At 50.3% G+C, this 20,175-nt stretch overlaps 1 protein-coding gene across 1 annotated transcript in view; it reads left to right on the plus strand.

The window, feature by feature from the left end:
• Nucleotides 1-20,175, plus strand: part of ARHGAP10 (Rho GTPase activating protein 10) — a 704,315-nt gene that overhangs the window by 156,914 nt on the left and 527,226 nt on the right. The gene's annotated exons all lie outside the window — the stretch shown is intronic.

Here is a 20,175-nt window from a genome sequence, read left to right on the forward strand (position 1 = left end):
TTGAAAAAACTAGGGAGGAGAGTAAGACTCACTGAATGTGTGGGGCGGGCTGCAGTGCACGAGTGAGTAATGTATGTATGCTCACCGCTGAAGTGTCCCGGCTTCCCCTGCCTAACATGGAAGTCTGTGAGTCCTCCTCCGAGTCCCTTCCCCCTGTAAATATCGCCTACGGCCACAGAACGATAGTAGATATGATATTGACTATCGTTCAGCCCTATTATTCGGCACAAAATTATTCGGCCTTTTGACTTATTCGGCCGAACACCGAAAGTGCTATTTTTTCTATTTTCGGCCGAATAATGTTCGGCCGCCGATTATTCGGTGCATCCCTACTTGCTTCCTAAGGTGGTTTCTGATTTTCACCTTAAGGAGGACATTATTTTGCCTTCGCTATGTGCGAATCCTAAACGTCCGAAGGAGTTTGCCTTACATTCCTTGGATGTTGTCTGGGCGATCAGGGTTTACCTGTCGTCCACTGAATCCTTTGGGAAGTCGGATTCTCTTTTTTGTCCTTCCTGAGGGACCTCGGAAGGGTATGGCTGCGTCTGCGGCGACCATTTTAAAATGGATCAGACAGACGATTGTACAGGCCTATTCGCTTAGGGACCGGGCTCCGCCCTTCCCTGTCAAGGCGCACTCTACCAGAGCATTGAGTGCGTCATGGGCCTTCCGGCATCAGGCTTCGGTGGTCCAGGTGTGCAAGGCTGCGACTTGGTAGTCAGTGCACACCTTTTCCAAGTTTTACAAACTTGATGTTCTTGCATCAGCTGATGCCTCCTTTGGCCGCAAAGTTCTCTGTGCGGCAGTACCTTGAGGGGACCCTGGTTTTGCGGGTCCCTGACTGTTGGGGTTGTTTTCCCCTTGTTTATTTGCTTTCCTGGGTTGTTGCTCCAGTTGAGCTTTTCTGTTACCCAGAGGATTTACCTTTCTGTTCGAGTAAGGTTCCTTTCTCTGACATGTGTGCTGCGTTGCCTTTATGACGGTTACGTTCCCCACCCCTCATGTCTACACTGCTTTGGGACATCCCATTGGTAAAGACTGAATGAATGGGCGGCGACTGTCAAAGGACGTAAGAGAAAACTGAATTTTTGTAAAATCTTACCGTAAAATTCCTTTCTCTGAATCCTCTGACAGTCGCCGCCCCCGCCCCTCAATTTGGGTTCTTTGGACTTTCACTGCTTGCTACCAAACTGAGTTGGGGTGGCTGATAGCAGGGGGGTATTGGACCAGTGGGACAGCCCCCATAGGTGTGTCTATGTAAATTGCTTTGTTTTTAACAAGTCTTATGCCTAGCTTGCTCCTATGGATAAGAGGTCAATACCCATTGGTGAAGACTGAATGAGTGGGCGGCGACTGTCAGAGGACTCAGAGAAAGGAATTTTGCGGTAAGATTTTACAATAATTCAGTTTTTACGCCAACCTGGTGCGGCTGGATGCTTACGCCCCTTGGAGACTACCTCTCAGGGAGGATCTCCTGTCCCAATGGCCAATCGTCCATCCTGCTTTACAGTCCCTGGCTTTGACAGCTTATCTGTTGAAAGCCAGGTGTTGAAGGATAGAGGTTTGTCTAGATCTGTGATTCCCACACTACTAAAGGCTAGGAAGTTTACTTTTAGGAAGATCTACCATCGTACGTGAAAAGCGTACATTTCGTGGTGTGAGTCGCTTGGTGTTCACGTTCGCTCTTTTTCGGTGGCTCGAGTCTTGACCTCTCCAACAAGGGATTAAGCAGAAATTGGCCTTGAGTACCATTAAAGGTCAGATGTCAGCCTTGGTGGTCTTCTTTTAACGACCCTTGGCCACCCACTCCCTGGTGCGTACTTTTTTTCAGGGGGTTTTGACATTTGACTCCAACAGTGTGGCCCCACTACCCCCTTGGGATCTCAACTTGGTGCTTTCAGCTCTCCAGAAACCTCCCTTTGAGAAAATTCGGGACATTCCCCAGCTAATGCTGTCTCAGAAGGTGGCCTTTTTGGTGGCTATCACCTCTGCGCGCAGGTTGTCGGAATTGGCGGCGTTGTCTTTTCGTTCCCGTTATTTGGTGATCCACAAGGATAAAGTGGTTCTTCGTCCCTGTCCGTCGTTTCTTCCAAAAGTTGTCTGATTTCCATCTGAATGAGGACATTGTGTTGCCTTCCCTGTTTCCCAGGCCAAAACATCCAAAACAGGCCAAAACAATTTTGCATTCTCTGGATGTGGTTCGGGCTATTCGGGTGTACCTGGCAGCTATGGAGTCTTTTAGGAAGTCAGACTCACTATTTGTGCTTACAGATGGCCCTCCAAAAGGTCTATCCGCTTCATCTGCGACCATTTCTAGAAGGATCAGACAGACGGTGACTCAGGTCTATTCGATTAAGGGTCAGGTTTCCCCTTCCTCTTTGAAGGTGCACTCTACGCGGGCACTTAGTGCTTCTTGGGCCTTCCGTCATCAGGCGTCAGTGACGCAGGTGTGCATGGCGGCTACTTGGTCGTCGGTGCACACTTTCGCTAAATTTTATAAAGTGGATTTGTTGACATCTGTGGATGCCTCTTTTGGCTGCAAGGTTTTGCAGGCTGCTGTTTAGGAGGCTTGTTCCCTCTTTGGGGATGTAAGGTTTTTCAGATGGGCTCCAGTTGTTTTGGTTAAGCTCCTGTTACCTGGTTGGCTACGGTTTAGCCTTGGGGAATTTTTTCTTGCTGTTCCCACCCCTCATATTTGATACTGCTTAGGGACGTCCCAATGGTCAAGAAGATCAGGAGCTGTGTCTGTCAATGAAAAAAAAGAGAAAATGGGGTTTTTGACTTTCCGTAAAATCCATTTCTCTGATGTTTGACGGACACAGCACCCACCCCTCTATAGAGTTGTATTACTTCTGACACTGCTTGAAACAAAACTGAGTACCTATAGCAGAGAGGGGGAGCGTCCGTCAATGAACATCAGAGAAATGCAATATTACAGTAAGTAAAAAATCCAATTTCTCTTACGTCCTCCGACAGTCGCCGCCTCTTCATATTCGTCACATATGGGGTATTAGACTTTGCTCCGAAGGAGTAGCTAGGCAACAGAATATGTTAACAATAAAGCTTTTAACATATCCCACCCTCAAGGGGTGGTCCCCTCAGTCAATACCCTCCTACTTCCTGCAACCATATCTCAGTTTTAATGTCTAGCTTGTCAGGAGTGGCTGGCTCTCTCTGTGCTGGGACTTTCTGTCCCAGACTCTTTCTTCTTTTTAAAATTTTGTTTGAGTTTTCTCTCTACCTTTACTTAGCTGTTATTTTGTCAGCGTTAGTTAGTTCTTCGGATGAAGAGGATCATGCGGACTGGGTCTCGGGCTGATCCCCCTGGTCGCAGGTCGTGGGTCAGTGGCTTCCCAGTCTGCCATCGAGCGTTCAGCCAGGTAACGCTCCTGGCATAGTGAACGACCCATCCCTGTTCGGTGCAGGGATGATTGGTGAGGTGGCTACCTCACTGGACGCTGTGCGGTTTCTTAACCCCCATTTTGTGCGTCTTGAATTGCGACTCTCCCTGCCTCATGTGCAGCGGCTTGTTCGCCTGTGCGGGTCCCCCACGCCATGTGAGGTAAGTGTATTTATGTGGGGACCTGTCTGTCTGGGGGGGTGTCAGTCTGGGACTGTGTAACCTGCCTCTATTCACACTGCTTGTCTCCCTATCTCTCAGCTGCATGCTGTGGGCTGCAAGGGGGGGGGGGGGGGGAGCTGTATGACACTGTGTGTGTCAGACTGGTCAGTGTGAGAAGCTGTGTGCTGTGGGGCATGTTTTTATGCCCCACAGCATAGGCTTAGGCGCGTCCTAGTGGCCGACTCGGCCTCGCCGGCGACCCTGGATATGGTGGATCAAATCCACCAGGGTGTCATGTATCTGTGTGATGCGGACCTGGACCTGATTCCGTTGGCTGCACGTGTGCACAGCGTGGCGGTGTTGTCTCGCCGCCTGGTTTGGTTAAAATGTTGGTCGGTGGACCAATCTTCACGTAAGACCTTAGCCAATCTGCCTTATGATGGGTCTCGCCTTTTTGGGGAGTCCCTGGATGTGTTGATTAAGGGGATCACCGGGGGTAAGAGCACTCTCTTGCCCCATTTCCCCAAGGCTAAGGGGGCTTCTGGGAAGAAGCATGCTAATTTTCGGCCCCCTCAGGGGTCCTTTCGTGCCTTTCGGCCGCATTACAAGGGCAAACCGTTCAAAGGTCAAGGCTCTCAGAAGAAGCCCTGGTCTGGTAAACAGAAGTCCGGCCAATCCGGACCTGCAGCCCATAACAGTTCGGCCTGAAGGGGCGCCCTCACCCAGTTTTGGGGTGGGGGGACGCTTGCTCGGTTTTCTTCAGCCCTGGTTGGCCCGTGTGCGGGACAGATGGGTTCAGGAAATCGTTCGATCTGGTTACAAGATCGAGTTTCTCTCTCGGCCGGAGAGCAGATTTTTTCCCTCAAATCTTCAACTGTCTCCAGAGCGCTTGCGGGACCTGCACCTGGCGGTGCGGGACCTGAGGGCTCAGGGAGTGGTGGTTCCGGTGCCTCATCGGGACAGGTTTCGGGGGTTTTATTCCAATCTGTTCACCGTGCCCAGAAAGGAGGGCAAGGTTCGTCCGATTCTGGACTTGAAGGCTCTGAACCGCTCTGTGCGGGTTCGCAAGTTCCGCATGGAATCCCTGCGGTCGGTGGTGGCTGCCCTGGTTCCGGGGGAATTCATGGCCTCCATCGATTTGAAGGATGCGTACCTTCACATCCCCATATTCGAGGGTCATCAGAGGTACCTTCGATTTGCCATTGCGGAGGATCACTACCAGTTCGTGGCGTTGCCCTTTGGTCTCGCCTCGGCTCCGCGGGTCTTCACCAAGGTGCTTGCACCGGTTCTGGCATTATTGAGGGCCCAGGGCGTTTCTGTCCTGGGCTATCTGGACGACATTCTGGTTCGGTCTGCGACCAGCCAGGGTCTGGAGAAGGACCTGTCTGTCACGATGCAAACTCTGCAGGAGTTTGGTTGGACGATAAATTTTCCAAAGTCGACACTGAGTCCGTCTGTTCGTCTTCCCTATCTGGGAATGATTCTGGACTCGGTGCAGGCGAAGGTCTTCCTGCCGGAAGACAAGCTCAGGACTCTCCAGGAGGAAGTCAGGTCCCTCAGGGACGTTCCGCACTCGTCTCTGCGGACGTGTATGAGATGTCTGGGATTGATGGTCTCGGCCTTCGAGGCGATTCCATTCGCCCAGTTTCACACGCGGGGTCTCCAAGCGGAGATCCTGTCCAGGTGGGACGGGCGACCTCAATCTCTGGATCTTCAAATCTCGTTGAGTCATTGCGCCAGAGGAAACCTTCTGTGGTGGCTCCAGTCCCCGTTGGTGTCCGGGGGCAAGTCGTTTCGTCCGATCTCGTGGACGGTAATCACCACGGATGCCAGCCTGTCGGGCTGGGGTGGAGTTCTGGGCGTTCTGTCCGCCCAGGGGACTTGGTCGGAGGGGGAGTCTTCCCTTCCGATCAACATTCTGGAATTGCGTGCGATAAGTCTCTGTCTTCATCGCTGGACGGACCGGCTGCAGGGCTGCCCGGTTCGGGTGCAGACGGACAATGCCACGGCGGTGGCCTACATCAACCACCAAGGGGGTACCAGGAGTGCCCGAGCGGCTCGAGAAGTGGCCGACATTCTGTCTTGGGCCGAGACTCATGTCCCGGCGATAACGGCGGTTCACATTCCGGGGGTGGAGAACTGGCAGGCGGACTATCTGAGTCGCCAGACCCTGGATCAGGGGGAATGGTCTCTCCACCCGGCTGTCTTCCAGATGTTGTGCGCGAAGTGGGGTCTTCCAGATGTGGACCTGTTTGCGTCTCGTCTCAACAACAAGGTGAAGAGGTTCGTGGCAAGGACGCGCGACCCTCGGGCAGACGCGTCGCACGCGTTAGTGGCCCCGTGGCATCAGTACAGGCTGATGTACGCGTTTCCACCGATTCAGTTGCTGTCCAGGTTCCTTCGCAGGTTACACTCGGAACGCAGCACGGTGATTCTTGTGGCACCGGACTGGCCTCGCCGGTCCTGGTACGCAGACCTCGTGAATCTGGCGGTCGACGCCCCGTGGCGTCTGCCTCTTCGAGACGATCTACTGTCTCAAGGACCGATATACCATCCTGCTTTACAGTCGCTGGCTTTGACGGCCTGGCTGTTGAGACCGAGGTCCTGAAGGAGAGGGGTCTCTCTCCAGAGGTCGTTCATACTTTAATCAACGCGAGGAAGTCTTCCTCCGGGAAGGTTTATTACCGTACTTGGAAGGCCTATTTTGCCTGGTGTGAGTCCAGGGGGTTTTCACCCCGCACGTACTCGGTTTCCCGTGTGCTGTCTTTCCTTCAAACGGGTGTTGATCAGCGTTTGGCGCTGGCTACGATAAAGGGTCAGGTGTCTGCGCTGGCCGTTCTGTTTCAACGTCCCGTGGCTTCCAACTCCTTGGTTGGCACCTTTGTTCAGGGTGTGCGGCATCTGGTCCCCCCTAGGCGGGATCCTCTGCCCCCTTGGGACTTGAATCTCGTTCTATCTGTGTTACAACGTGCTCCTTTTGAACAGATCAGGGAGATCTCGTTGTCTATGTTGTCCAAAAAGGTCGCCTTTTTGGTGGCGATCACTTCGGCTCGCAGAGTGTCGGAGCTAGCGGCTTTGTCCTGCAAGTCTCCGTACCTGGTTATTCATTTGGATAAGGTGGTCTTGCGACCTAATCCTTTGTTTCTTCCGAAACGAGTTTCGGAATTCCATCTTAATGAGGATATTGTCTTGCCTTATTTGTGCGCGAAGCCTAAACATCCAAAGGAGGTGAGATTGCATTCTCTGGATGTTGTTCGGGCGATAAGGGTTTACCTTAAATCGACTGAGTCTTTTCGAAAGACGGACTCCTTGTTTGTTCTTCCAGAGGGTCCTCGGAAGGGCATGGCGGCTTCGGCCTCTACCATCGCCAAATGGATCAGGCAGACCATTGAACAGGCCTATGCTTTGCAGGGGAAGGTTCCCCCTGTGCCTGTGAAGGCGCACTCTACTAGATCTTTGAGTACGTCTTGGGCCTGTCGTCATGGGGCTTCTGTAGCCCAGGTGTGTAAGGCGGCGACCTGGTCGACCGTACACACGTTCACAAAATTCTACAAAGTAGATGTTCAGGCATCGGCGGATGCTTCCTTTGGCCGCAAGGTTCTTAGTGCGGCTGTTCCCTAGGGTCCCTTGTTGGGGACTCCTGGCTGTTGGGATAAGTTTTGTATCCCCTGGTTTTTTGTCTTTTCCTGGGTTGTTGCTCCTGTTGAGCACTTGTTTTTCCTGTTGCCCAGCTGGTTTCCTTCCTTTGGTAAGGTTCCTTTCTTTGATGCGGAGACTGCGTTGCCTTTTCGGCGCGGATGCGTTTCCCACCCCTCATGTTTGCACTGCTTTGGGACGTCCCCATATGTGACGAATATGAAGAGGCGGCGACTGTCGGAGGACGTAAGAGAAAACGGAATTTTTGTAAAATCTTACCTGTAAAATTCCTTTCTCTGAGTCCTCCGACAGTCGCCGCCCCCGCCCTCTTTTGGGGTTTGGTTGTATACTCTACTGCTATTCCACTAAAACTGAGATATGGTTGCAGGAAGTAGGAGGGTATTGACTGAGGGGACCACCCCTTGAGGGTGGGATATGTTAAAAGCTTTATTGTTAACATATTCTGTTGCCTAGCTACTCCTTCGGAGCAAAGTCTAATACCCCATATGTGACGAATATGAAGAGGCGGCGACTGTCGGAGGACTCAGAGAAAGGAATTTTACAGGTAAGATTTTACAAAAATTCCGTTTTTTTCCACTCTTCGGCCTGAGCCAAGATAGGGTTACTAAAGCCTTTTGTGCTGGTTTGTCTCCCTTGCAGAATTTTACATATACCTCCATCCAAGTGGGTATATTACTTGTTGGTGAAACCCTTTGTGCTGTTCCTAATCTTCTTAGCTTAGCTGCACCACCAGTTGGGACTTTCTCTTTCTTTAATTGTAAAGGCAAATATCTCACATGAAGAGTCCATTCAAAATTTTAGGGGGATCGCTTTTTGGATGGAGGATGATTATTTATTTATTACACTGTTGGCTATCAGCAGGCCTAAGAGCCGGTTCACATAGGAGCAACCCGACTTGCCAGGGTGGCCTGTGAAGTCGCGGTGCACAGCGCGCACCGCGACCTCGGAGCGGCATGCACAGACTTCATATCATTGAAGTCAATGCAGGTCGCTCCAGGTCGCCCCAAAGTAGTACAGGACCCTTTTTCTAAGTCGGAGCGACTTGTTAGAACGGGTCCTGTGCTAATCTATGGCAGGCGACCCACGGCGACTTGTCAGGCGACCAGGTCGCCTGCCAAGTCGCCCCAGTGTGAACGGGCTCTAAATATCCTAACAAAGTAAGTCCCTTAGTGGGGAGTCTGCATGCAAACTCACTACTTATCCATGTTCACAAAGTCCACGCCAGTGTGGTGCGATAATTCACATGTGTTGGACTCGTGGTATTGCACATTTTCTTTAATTCTGAATATAGTCTATGGGTCTGAAATGGTTTATGGTTATATCCTATAGCTAGGGAATATAACCGTAACCTATTTCACAGCTATAGACCTAAAGAATATACTACCCCAACATTTCATATCCCTGCTATGTGTCTGCTGTACCATTCACTTATGTCCCAATATTTATGGACCTGACTGTACTTGTGTTAAAAAGTATCCTTTTCCCTTTGAATTTCTTGTTAATGCCAGTCCTTCTGCTTTCCTATTTCAAACTGACCACAATAGACATGAGAACACCTTCTTCCCAACGTGGTCAGTTTTCTGGCAGTTTTGGGAACATATAGCCTGCCTATCCTCTCATGGCTATGCATGCCTGACAACGTCGGGGTATGCTCCTTTTGAGATGATGGATGGTGTCCTGGAGTTTTTCCTCCCAGATCTGGACTAGGGCATCACTGAGCTTATGAACAGACTGAGGGGAAACCTGGTGGCGTCAGATGGACCAAAACACAATGTCCCAGAGGTATTCTATTGGATTTAGGTCAGACGAGTGTGGGGCCATTCATTGGTATCAGTGCCTTCATCCTCCAGGAACTGGCTGCATAATCTCGCCACATAAGGCCTGGCCTTGTCATGCACCAGGAGGAACCCAGGACCCACTGCACCAGCGTAGGGTCTGACAATGGGTCCAAGGATTTCATTTCAATACCTAATGGCAGTCAGGGTGCCCTTGTCTAGCCTGTAGAGGTCTGTGCATCCCTCCATGGATATGCCTCCCCTGACCATCACTGACCCACCACCAAACCGGTCATGCTGAACAATGTAACAGGCAACATAACGTTCTCCACGGCTTCTCCAGACCCTTTCACATCTGCCACATGTAATCAGGGTGAACCTGCTCTCATTTGTGAAAAGCACAGGATGCCAGTTGCAGACCGGCCAATTCTGGTGTTCAATGGCAAATGCCAATCGAGTTCCATGGTGCCAGGCTGTGAGCGCAGGGCCCACTAAAGGACATTGGGCCACCATCCTGAAGTCTGTTTTTAATTGTTTGGTCATAGACATTCACACCAGTGGCCTGCTGAAGGTCATCTTGTAGGGCTCTTGCAGTGCTCATCCTGTTCCTCCTTGCCCAAAGGAACAGATACTAGTCCTGCTGATGGGTTAAGTACCTTCTACGTCCCTGCCCAGCGCTCCTAGAGTAACTGCCCGTCTCCTGTAATATCCTCTGACTATGCTCTTGTGACTGTGCTTGTAGACGCAGCAATTCTTCTGGGAATGGTACGTATTGATGTGCTTTCCTGAAGGAATTAGAATGCATGTGCAACCTCTATAGGGCCCAGGTATTGCCTCATGCTTCCAGTAGTAACACTGACCCTAACCAAATGCAAAACTAGGAAAAACGGTCAGAAAATATGAGTAGGGAAAAAAAGTCAGTGCCCTCCACCTGTAAAACCGTTACTGTTTTGGAGGTGTTCTCATTGTTGCCCATCTAGTGCACATGTTAATTACATTAACCCCAAAGCAGCTGAAACTGATTAACAACCCCCTCTGCTACCTAACTGACCAGGTCAATATCCCAGATCAATCGACTTGATGCTATAATCTGATTAAAAAGTCTTCCTTTAATTTTTTTGAGCAGTGTATAATATACCTTTCATTTCTATTTTAAACTGAATGTGTTGTTTTAGAAGGTAAAGTTTCACAAATTCTTTGAAGGGGTCTTTTAGGTGAACATTAGCTGGATTAAATCATTGATGTGTAAGAATATTGTAAGCAAATTAGTAGATTCTACATGAAAATGTGCATATTCCAGAAGGGATTAATCCTTCTAATATCATTGTATAATGTAAAATCTTACTTGATATTTAAATTTGATTCCCATAAGCTCATGGTGACATCGATAAGAAATAGTAATAGTTTTTTGGACTAGTGTGTTCTATCCACAACCATCAGTACCTGTTGGTGTCCGGTTTTGGAATCTTCCCATACATGTTCCAGATTGGTTTGCTTCAAAATTTTAAAGCCACTGGATCAGTATGAAAGCTGAGCAAACAACCTTTTCAGAAAGTAAGGGTCTCCAAAATGGCACCCTCCATGCTAAATTGGGTACAGGTCTCCTGTAAACTATGCAAAGCCTATACCCTTTTTTTTTTATTTTGGGATAGAATAGAGAAGTGTTAAAAGCCCTGTCAGAGTTTATAGCTGTCTACATCCTGGTTAGGGAGTTTGACCCTTTCTACTTGTATTCCCATTGTCTCCAGTAAAGGAAGTTAGGGGAAATACTACATTTTAGAGTTGTCATAGGAACTGGAGGAGGAAAGGAAATCTGCCAATGGGGATATAGTATCTGTTTCAGTGACAGCTGTCTACAAAGGGATTTCATCTTGCTTTGGAGAGATTTGCTCCTACTCCTGTTCATTCTTTGGGACAGAAAGAAAAGGGAAATCTCCCTGATGGGACACATTACAAACAAATGGCAACCACCCCAGCCTGTAACTGGCCTTTGCAGCAAGGAGCATAGAAGGGCATGCATGTCAGAAAAACAAAGACAAATTCCAAGCTCCCTTACCAACCAGCCTGCAACAAACCAAATTGTCCTAACTGGTTTAGTTTGCATACATTTGCATATATATGCATAAGCTGCAGGGCCACTTCATGGCACCCTTATGTGTTGCAGACAGGACACCGTGACTCTTAGACAGGACTATTCAGCTTGTTGCAGGCTGGCTAGTAAGCGATCTTGAAAGTTTTCTGTTTTTTTGATGGGACACATTCCCTACTCTATTTTAAATAAATGGGTTGTTCAAACACTAATGGCGCTTTTTCCACTGCATGGAACTGAACAGTTCGGCTCGCTTTTGTGCTTTTCCACTGCTGGTACCGCATGGTATGGTGTAGGAACGGTTCGGTACGGCACGGTAATGTGGCGCTTTTCCACTGAATGGTGCGGCTCTCAAAAACAAGTGCCCCAGGACCCTTTGTATGCATGGAAGCTGAGGTCAGGCTTGTGAATCTCCAGGCGCCTGGTGAGCACCTGCACAAAAAAACATGATTTCTCTTACGTCCTCCGACAGTCGCCGCCACTTCATATTCATCACTAATGGGGTTATTGACCTTTGCTCCGCAGGAGTAGCTAGGCAACAAAATTTGTTAATATCAAAGCTTTTAGCATATCCCACCCCTAGGGGGTGGTCCCCTCAGTCAATACCTCCCTGCTTCCTGCATTCCCAACTCAGTTTCTAATGCCTAGCTTAGGAGTAGGCTGGCTGTTCCTGTGCTGGGGCTCTGTCTCAGCCTCTATTCTCTTTTTGATTTTATTTTGAGTCTTTTTCTCTTTCTTTTATTTAGCTGTTGATTTTCAGCATTAGTTAGCTTCTTCGGATGAAGATGATCATGCGGAGCTGGGTCTCGGACTGGCCACCCTGGATCCCAGGGTTCAGGGCCAGGGGCTTCCCAGCCTGCCATCTAGCGTTCAGCACAGGTTTCCCTGGCATATTGAATGACCCATCCCTGTTCGCTGCAGGGATGCTATCTGTGAGGTGGCTACCTCACTGGACGCCATTGCGGTTTCGCACCGCAGTTTCACTGCGTCCTGGCTGCGACACTCCCTGTCCTCAGTGCAGCGGTTTGGTCGCTGGAGAAGTCTCCCCACGCCATCCGGACTGGTAAGTGTAAATCTATGTGGGGACCTGTCTATTTGGGTGTCAGTCTGGGACTGTGTGACCCTGCATGTCTGTGTAAATGCTGAGCTCCCTGTCAGATTCCTGTGTGGAATAGCTGCCTGTCTGTGGGCTGCGAGGGGGGGGGGGGGCTCTCCCGCTCTGCTGGGTGAATGCATAATACAGTCTGGGCTTAGGCATGCTGTACGGCGATCGCTACTGCGTCCCGCCATTTTTTTGCGGCAAATTTATGGTGACCGGTCCTGTGTGGTACGGCGCGGCGATTTGGCGCAAAACGCCGCCATTTTGGCGGCGATCGATCAGGCCACATGTCGGCGCCATTTTATCTTTGCCTAAGGAATCCTCAGCCGAGCGGCCATGTTTGTGTAGCCCTACATAGGCTTTATAGGGCGGTCAGTCATTGCATCACTTCCTTTTGCTCTGGGACAGCGATCGGTGGCAGCAGCCTGTGTGATCTCTCCAGGTTTTTACCTTTCATTTTCCTGTATTCCTTGCCCAGTGTTCTTATCCCTGTGGGGGTCGGTGTATTCAGTAGGGTGCGGTGGGCTACGCTCGCCGTGGTCTTAAAGGGGCGGTACTCCTTTTTGTTCTACTTTTGCTGGGGCATGGATTCTCAGGATTGCAAGTTTCCTCCCACCTTGGTGGGGGGCCAAGGGGCTGCTGCATCCCCCGAGGGGGCTGATCTGGCTACTATTGTGGCGAACTTGGCTGCTCAGGTGCAGATGCTGGTGGCTGATCGATCCACCAAACGGCCCAGAGTGTCTATTTCCTCTGATTCAGAGGGCGATGGGGCTGCTATGGCTGGAGTGCCCTTCTCAGGGTCTCACTCATCTCTAGACCTTGTGGGGTCTGAGGGGGAGGCTGAGGTAGAAGGGGTTGATAATTCTCCCCCTGGCTCGTCTGAAGAGCTTGCACTCATGGATGAGTTGGTTGCTTCTATCAAGCAAACGCTGCATTTGCAGGATGAACCATGTCCTCCTGTTTTGATGTCCTCTTATGGGACGCAAAGGAAACGCAAAACATCGCAGGTTTTTCCTTGCTCTGTGGAATTTCAGCGCGCGGTTGATGAGCAATGGCGCAATTTAAAGAAGCCTTTTGCTGTGCCGAGTAGGTTCAAACTGCGTTATCCATTTACACCCACCACTGATGAGCGTTGGTGTGTGCCGCCTCAGGTGATTTTGAATAAATCCACTGCGATCCCTGCTGAGGATACCCCGGTGTTCCGGGACCCGACGGACAGGAGACTGGAGTCTCTGGCCCGTCATGCTTATACGGTTGCTGGTTCTATGCTGAAGCCTATTTTTGCTTCCATTATGGCAGCCCAGGCTATTGCGGATTGGACGCAGGTGCTCAGGCGCACCCTGGTGGCTGACTCTGCCCCGCCGACAAATTTGGCTATGGTGGATCAAATTCATCAGGGTGTCATGTATTTGTGTGATGCGGACTTAGATTTGGTCCCTTTGGCTGCGCGTCTTTCAAGTGTGGCGGTATTGAACCGTCGCCTGATATGGCTGAAATGTTGGTCTGTTGACCAATCTTCTCGCAAGACTTTAGCTAATTTGCCCTACGTGGGATCTCGCCTTTTTGGCGAATCTTTGGATACTCTGATAAAGGGAATTTCTGGGGGTAAGAGCACTCTCTTGCCCCAACCTCACAAGAATAAGTTTGTTCGTGGTAAGGAGAATGCCTCGTTTAGGCCCTCTCAGGGGTCCTTTCGTGCCTTTCGGTCGCACTATAAGGGCAAGCCCTTCAAGGGCCATGGCTCCCAGAAGAAGCCGTGGTCGGGTAAGCAGAAGTCTGGCCAGTCCGGGTCCGCTGCCCATAACAATACAGCCTGAAGGGACGCCCTCACCCAGTTCTGGGGTGGGGGGACGTTTGCTCGGTTTTCTTCAACCCTGGCTGGACCGCATTCGGGACAGGTGGGTTCAGGAAATCGTTCAATCTGGATACAAGATCGAGTTTCTCGGCCGGCGGGCAGATTTTTCCCCTCAAACCTTCAGCTGACTCCGGAGCGCTTGCAGGATCTGCACCTGGCGGTGCGGGACCTGCAGGCCCAGGGAGTGGTGGTTCCGGTGCCTCATCGGGACAGATTTCGGGGGTTCTATTCCAATCTGTTCACTGTGCCCAGAAAGGAGGGCAAGGTACGTCCGATTCTGGACTTGAAAGCTCTGAACCACTTTGTGCGGGTTCGCAAGTTTCGCATGGAATCCCTGCGCTCGGTGGTGGCTGCCCTGGTTCCGGGGGAATTCATGGCCTCCACCGATTTTGAAGGATGCGTATCTTCACATTCCAATTTTCGAGGGTCACCAGAGGTACCTTCGATTCGCCATTGCGGAGGATCATTTCCAATTCGTGGCGTTACCCTTTGGTCTCGCTTCGGCTCCGCGGGTTTTCACCAAGGTGCTTGCGCCGGTCCTGGCTTTATTGAGAGCCCAGGGCATCTCTGTCTTGGGGTATCTGGACGATATCTTGATTCGGTCTGCGACCAGTCAGGGCCTGGTGAAGACCTGTCCATCACGATGCTGACTCTGCAGGAGTTCGGTTGGACGATAAATTTACCAAAGTCAACGTTGTGTCCGTCAGTTCGTCTTCCCTACCTGGGGATGATACTGGACTCTGTTCAAGCGAAGGTCTTCCTGCCGGAAGACAAGCTCCGGACACTTCAGAACGAAGTCAGGTCCCTCAGGGACAATCAGTGCTCGTCCCTCCGGACGTGTATGAGGTGTCTGGGATTGATGGTCTCGGCTTTCGAGGCGATTCCCTTCGCCCAGTTTCACACACAGGATCTTCAGGCGGAGGTCCTGGCCAAGTGGGACGGGGGGCCGCAATCTCTGGATCTGCGGATTTCGTTGAGCCGCCTCACCCGAAGGGGTCTTTTGTGGTAGCTCCAGTCCCCAGCGGTGTCGGGGGGCAAGTCCTTTCGTCCTTTGGCGTGGACGGTGATCACCACGGATGCCAGCCTGTCGGGCTGGGGTGGTGTCCTGGGCGTTCTGTCCGCCCAGGGAACTTGGTCGGAGGAGGAATCCTCCCTTCCGATCAACATTCTGGAATTGCGAGCGATAAATCCGTCTTCTGCGTTGGACGGACAGGCTTCAGGGCCGTCCGGTTCGGGTGCAGATGGACAATGCCACAGCGGTGGCCTACATCAACCACCAAGGGGGCACCAGGAGTGCCCGAGCGGCTCGGGAAGTAGCCGACATTCTGTCTTGGGCCGAGACGCACGTACCGGCGATATCTGCAGTTCACATTCCGGGGGTTGAGAACTGGCAGGCGGATTATCTGAGTCGCCAGACCCTGGACCAGGGAGAATGGTCCCTTCACCCGGATGTCTTTCAGATGTTGTGCGCGAAGTGGGGGTCCCCAGATGTGGAGCTGTTCGCGTCTCTTCTAAACCACAAGGTGGAAAGGTTCGTGGCAAGGACGCGCGATCCTCGGGCAGACGCCTCAGACGCATTAGTGGCGCCCTGGCATCAGTATCGTCTGATGTATGCCTTTCCACCGATTCAGCTGCTGTCGAGGCTCCTTCGCAGGTTGGGCTCGGAACCGCACACGGTGATTCTGGTGGTGCCAGACTGGCCTCGCCGGTCTTGGTACACAGACCTCGTGAATCTGGCGGTCGACGCTCCGTGGCGTCTGCCTCTTCGAGAAGATCTCCTGTCTCAAGGACCGATCTTCCATCCTGCTTTACAGTCGCTGGCTTTAACGGCCTGGCTGTTGAAAGCCAGGTCCTGAAGGATAGGGGTCTCTCCCCTGAGGTCATTCCCACTTTGATCAAGGCTAGAAAAGCCTCTTCGGGGAAGATTTACTACCGTACTTGGAAGGCGTATTTTGCCTGGTGTGAGTCCAGGGGGTATTCCCCTCGCTCGTACTCGGTATCGAGAGTGTTGGCTTTCCTTCAAACGGGCGTGGACCAGCGTTTGGCGTTGGCCACGATTAAGGGTCAGATTTCTGCACTGGCCGTTCTCTTTCAACGCCCTGTGGCGTCGAATTCTTTGGTTAGCACCTTTGTTCAAGGGGTGCGTCACTTGGCCCCTCCTCGGAGGGACCCTTTACCTCCATGGGACTTGAACCTTGTTCTGTCCGTGTTGCAACATGCTCCCTTTGAGAAAATCAGGGAGATCTCGTTGTCTCTCTTGTCCAAGAAGGTTGCCTTTTTAGTGGCGATCACTTCAGCTCGCAGGGTATCGGAGCTAGCGGCCTTGTCCTGCAGCTCTCCCTACTTGGTGATTCACTTGGATAAGGTGGTCTTACGACCTAACCCTTCTTTTCTTCCGAAGAGGATCTCGGAATTTCACCTCAATGAGGACATTGTCTTGCCTCCGCTTTGCGCGAAGCCTAAGCATCCAAGGGAGGTGGCTTTGCATTCCTTGGATGTTGTTCGGACTATCAGGGTTTACCTGTCATCGACGAAATCCTTTCGCAAGTCGGATTCTCTTTTTGTTCTTCCAGAGGGTCCTCGGAAGGGCATGGCAGCGTCGGCTGCGACCATCGCCAAATGGATCAGACAGACCATTGTGCAAGCCTATGCTTTGAAGGGGAAGGTTCCCCCTTTCCCTGTGAAGGCGCACTCTACCAGGTCTCTGAGTACGTCTTGGGCCTATCGTCATCAGGCTGCTGTTGCCCAGGTGTGTAAGGCGGTGACTTGGTCGTCAGTTCACTCCTTCTCCAAATTCTACAAGGTGGATGTTCAGGCATCGGCAGATGCTTCCTTTGGCCGCAAAGTTCTTAGTGCGGCAGTGCCTTAGGGTCCCTTGTTTTGGGTCCTTGGCTGTTGGGATGTCTTTATCCCTAGGTTACTTGTTTTCCTGGGTTGTTGCTCCTGTTGAGCACATTTTTTTCCTGTTGCCCAGTTGGTTCTCTTACTTTGGTAAGGTTCCTTTCTCTGATGTGGGTACAGCGTTGCTTTAGGCGCGGCTGCGTTTTTTCCCACCCCTCATGTCTACACTGCTATGGGACGTCCCCATTAGTGATGAATATGAAGTGGCGGCGACTGTCGGAGGACGTAAGAGAAAACGGAATTTTTGTAAAATCTTACCTGTAAAATTCCTTTCTCTGAGTCCTCCGACAGTTGCCGCCCCCGCCCCTCTTTTGGGGTTTGTTTATGTACTCTACTGCTATGCTACTGAAACTGAGTTGGGAATGCAGGAAGCAGGGAGGTATTGACTGAGGGGACCACCCCCTAGGGGTGGGATATGCTAAAAGCTTTGATATTAACAAATTTTGTTGCCTAGCTACTCCTGCGGAGCAAAGGTCAATAACCCCATTAGTGATGAATATGAAGTGGCGGCGACTGTCGGAGGACTCAGAGAAAGGAATTTTACAGGTAAGATTTTACAAAAATTCCGTTTTTATTTCTACCGCTGACTACTCATTGGCTTCTTCATAGATATACTGCATTTCTAATAGATAATTAGTTCAATCTACGAAGTCCAATGCAACTTTTTAGTGGGACGAACGCCACAACAATTGGGTTTTGCCAGAACTGGAATTTTTTGGAAGTTTTCATCACACAACCGGTTTTGGTGCATCTCTTTCAACAATTTAAGACTTAAATGACTGACACAATTGGGGGATTAACAAAGCAACTATGGCATTTTTTGTGTAATTTAGGCACAATCCCTGTGCTCCAAGTAAACAAGGCCATTACACAAGCTCTAGGTTTTGTTGTACTAGCCATGCCGAACCACGTAAAATTGCTATGCACCAGTTTCTATAAATGTCCAGTCATGTATGCCAAAATATTGAAGCACTTGCAGCAATGGTATAATTTTTAAAACGGTTTTAAAATATACACCTTTAACAGAGTAATGCAAATACTGTAGTAAGGAAGAGTGCACAGTGATGATCAGCACTGCAGCAAATAGAGGAGAAGGGTAGGAGTCTGGATGGCCAGAGATTTGCAGCAATGGAGGAAGGAGAGGAGAAAATTCAGGATGATTACTTCTGGTCTGCACCAAAAATAGTGCATTCAAATCTGGCACACCACCACCGGAAGACAAGTAACAAATTGGTATGTGCCCTGTGTATTTGTTTAGGGAGTGCCAGTTAGGAAGGAATATAGAAACTGGCACTTTTTTTTGGCATGTCCCAGTCTTTGTTAATCCGTGTGTGTTTTGTGCCTTTCTTGAACATGGCTGCATTACTGGTCACCGTTGCATGTATCTTCGTTTTTTTTATCCTTTAAATGAAGAACTTTATTTCTAAGGAACCTCTCTAATGTCTCACAACACTGTGTTGTGCATGTAGGCAGCCTTAAGCCCGTACACACGGGAATTTTCGGCCAACGTCCGATCGGCCGATTTTCGGCTTGTTAGTATGATGCTTCCGACAACCGACTCCGACTTTTTGGCCGAAAAAAATCTGGTGTGCAGGCTATAAAATTTTTGTTGGCCGCCAACACAACGGCCGATTTTCCGTCAGTCAGTACAGATTTCGGCAGACAAAAATCTGATGAGCAAGACTGGCCATGCTCAGAGAAGAAAAAACACACGGAAAGTAAACCAGCACATGACATCACTTCTGAAGTAGATTTTTGTTGGCCGAGAAAATTCGTGTGCAGTGTAGGCACATTCCAACCAACAAAACGCCACTCTGGACAAAAGTCAGACGATCGGTCGTCCGATAATCGTTGCGTGTGTACGAGGCATTAGATCTCCTTTTCTCAATGGATGCTTTAGGAGTTACATAGAAGTCATGGACACTGTACTGATAAGCCAGCTGCCTCTGTCTGTCTGGATGGTGATGAATGGTATCAGGCTACATATGTGAGCAGGTGGATGATCGCTGCTTGTTGGGCCCTACTTATTTCCGAAGAGGGCAAATGACAATTCTGTTGGTTTGATAATCACAATTTGCATTTATTTTTTATTATTGCTGTACCTAAAGTTAAAGCAGAACTCTAGGAGAAAAAAGTTCTATGACTTTTGTACAGTGTAGTGTACAAAAAAGTTACCTGTAGTAAAGTTTATAGCGGATCTTCACTGTATCTGAGCACCACGAACCAAAAACACTATTTCTCTATCGTCCATTGACAGACCCAGCTTCCATACTTCTTATTAGGGATGCACGGAAATGAAAATGCTGAGCCGAAACCGAAAATGCAGGATGCCCTTGGCCGAAAACCGAAAATGACTTTTCTCTTACGTCCTCCGACAGTCGCCGCCTCTTCATATTCGTCACATATGGGGTATTAGACTTTGCTCCGAAGGAGTAGCTAGGCAACAGAATATGTTAACAATAAAGCTTTAACATATCCCACCCTCAAGGGGTGGTCCCCTCAGTCAATACCCTCCTACTTCCTGCAACCATATCCCAGTTTTAATGTCTAGCTTGTCAGGAGTGGCTGGCTCTCTCTGTGCTGGGACTTTCTGTCCCAGACTCTTTCTTCTTTTTAATATTTTGTTTGAGTTTTCTCTCTATCTTTACTTAGCTGTTATTTTTGTCAGCATTAGTTAGTTCTTCGGACGAAGAGGATCATGCGGATTGGGTCTCGGGCTGATCCCCCTGGTCGCAGGTCGTGGGTCAGTGGCTTCCCAGTCTGCCATCGAGCGTTCAGCCAGGTAACGCTCCTGGCACAGTGAACGACCCATCCCTGTTCGGTGCAGGGATGATTGGTGAGGTGGCTACCTCACCGGACGCTGTGCGGTTTCTTAACCTCCATTGTGTGCGTCTTGAATTGCGACTCTCCCTGCCTCATGTGCAGCGGCTTGTTCGCCTGTGCGGGTTCCCCACGCCATGTGAGGTAAGTGTATTTATGTGGGGACCTGTCTGTCTGGGAGGGTCTCAGTCTGGGACTGTGTAACCTGCCTTTAATCACACTGCTTGTCTCCCTATCTCTCGGCTGCATGCTGTGGGCTGCAAGGGGGGGGGGGAGCTGTATGACACTGTGTGTGTCAGGCTGGGCAGTGTGAGAAGCTGTGTGCTGTGGGGCATGTTTTTTCTTGGCATGTTTGGGCATATACAGCGATCGCTGCGGCGATCTAACATGTATCCTTATATTGGGATGTAATGTGTG

This window comes from Pelophylax lessonae (genome assembly GCF_965119305.1).
Source record: "Pelophylax lessonae genome assembly, chromosome: 1".
Classification (NCBI taxonomy): domain Eukaryota; kingdom Metazoa; phylum Chordata; class Amphibia; order Anura; family Ranidae; genus Pelophylax; species Pelophylax lessonae.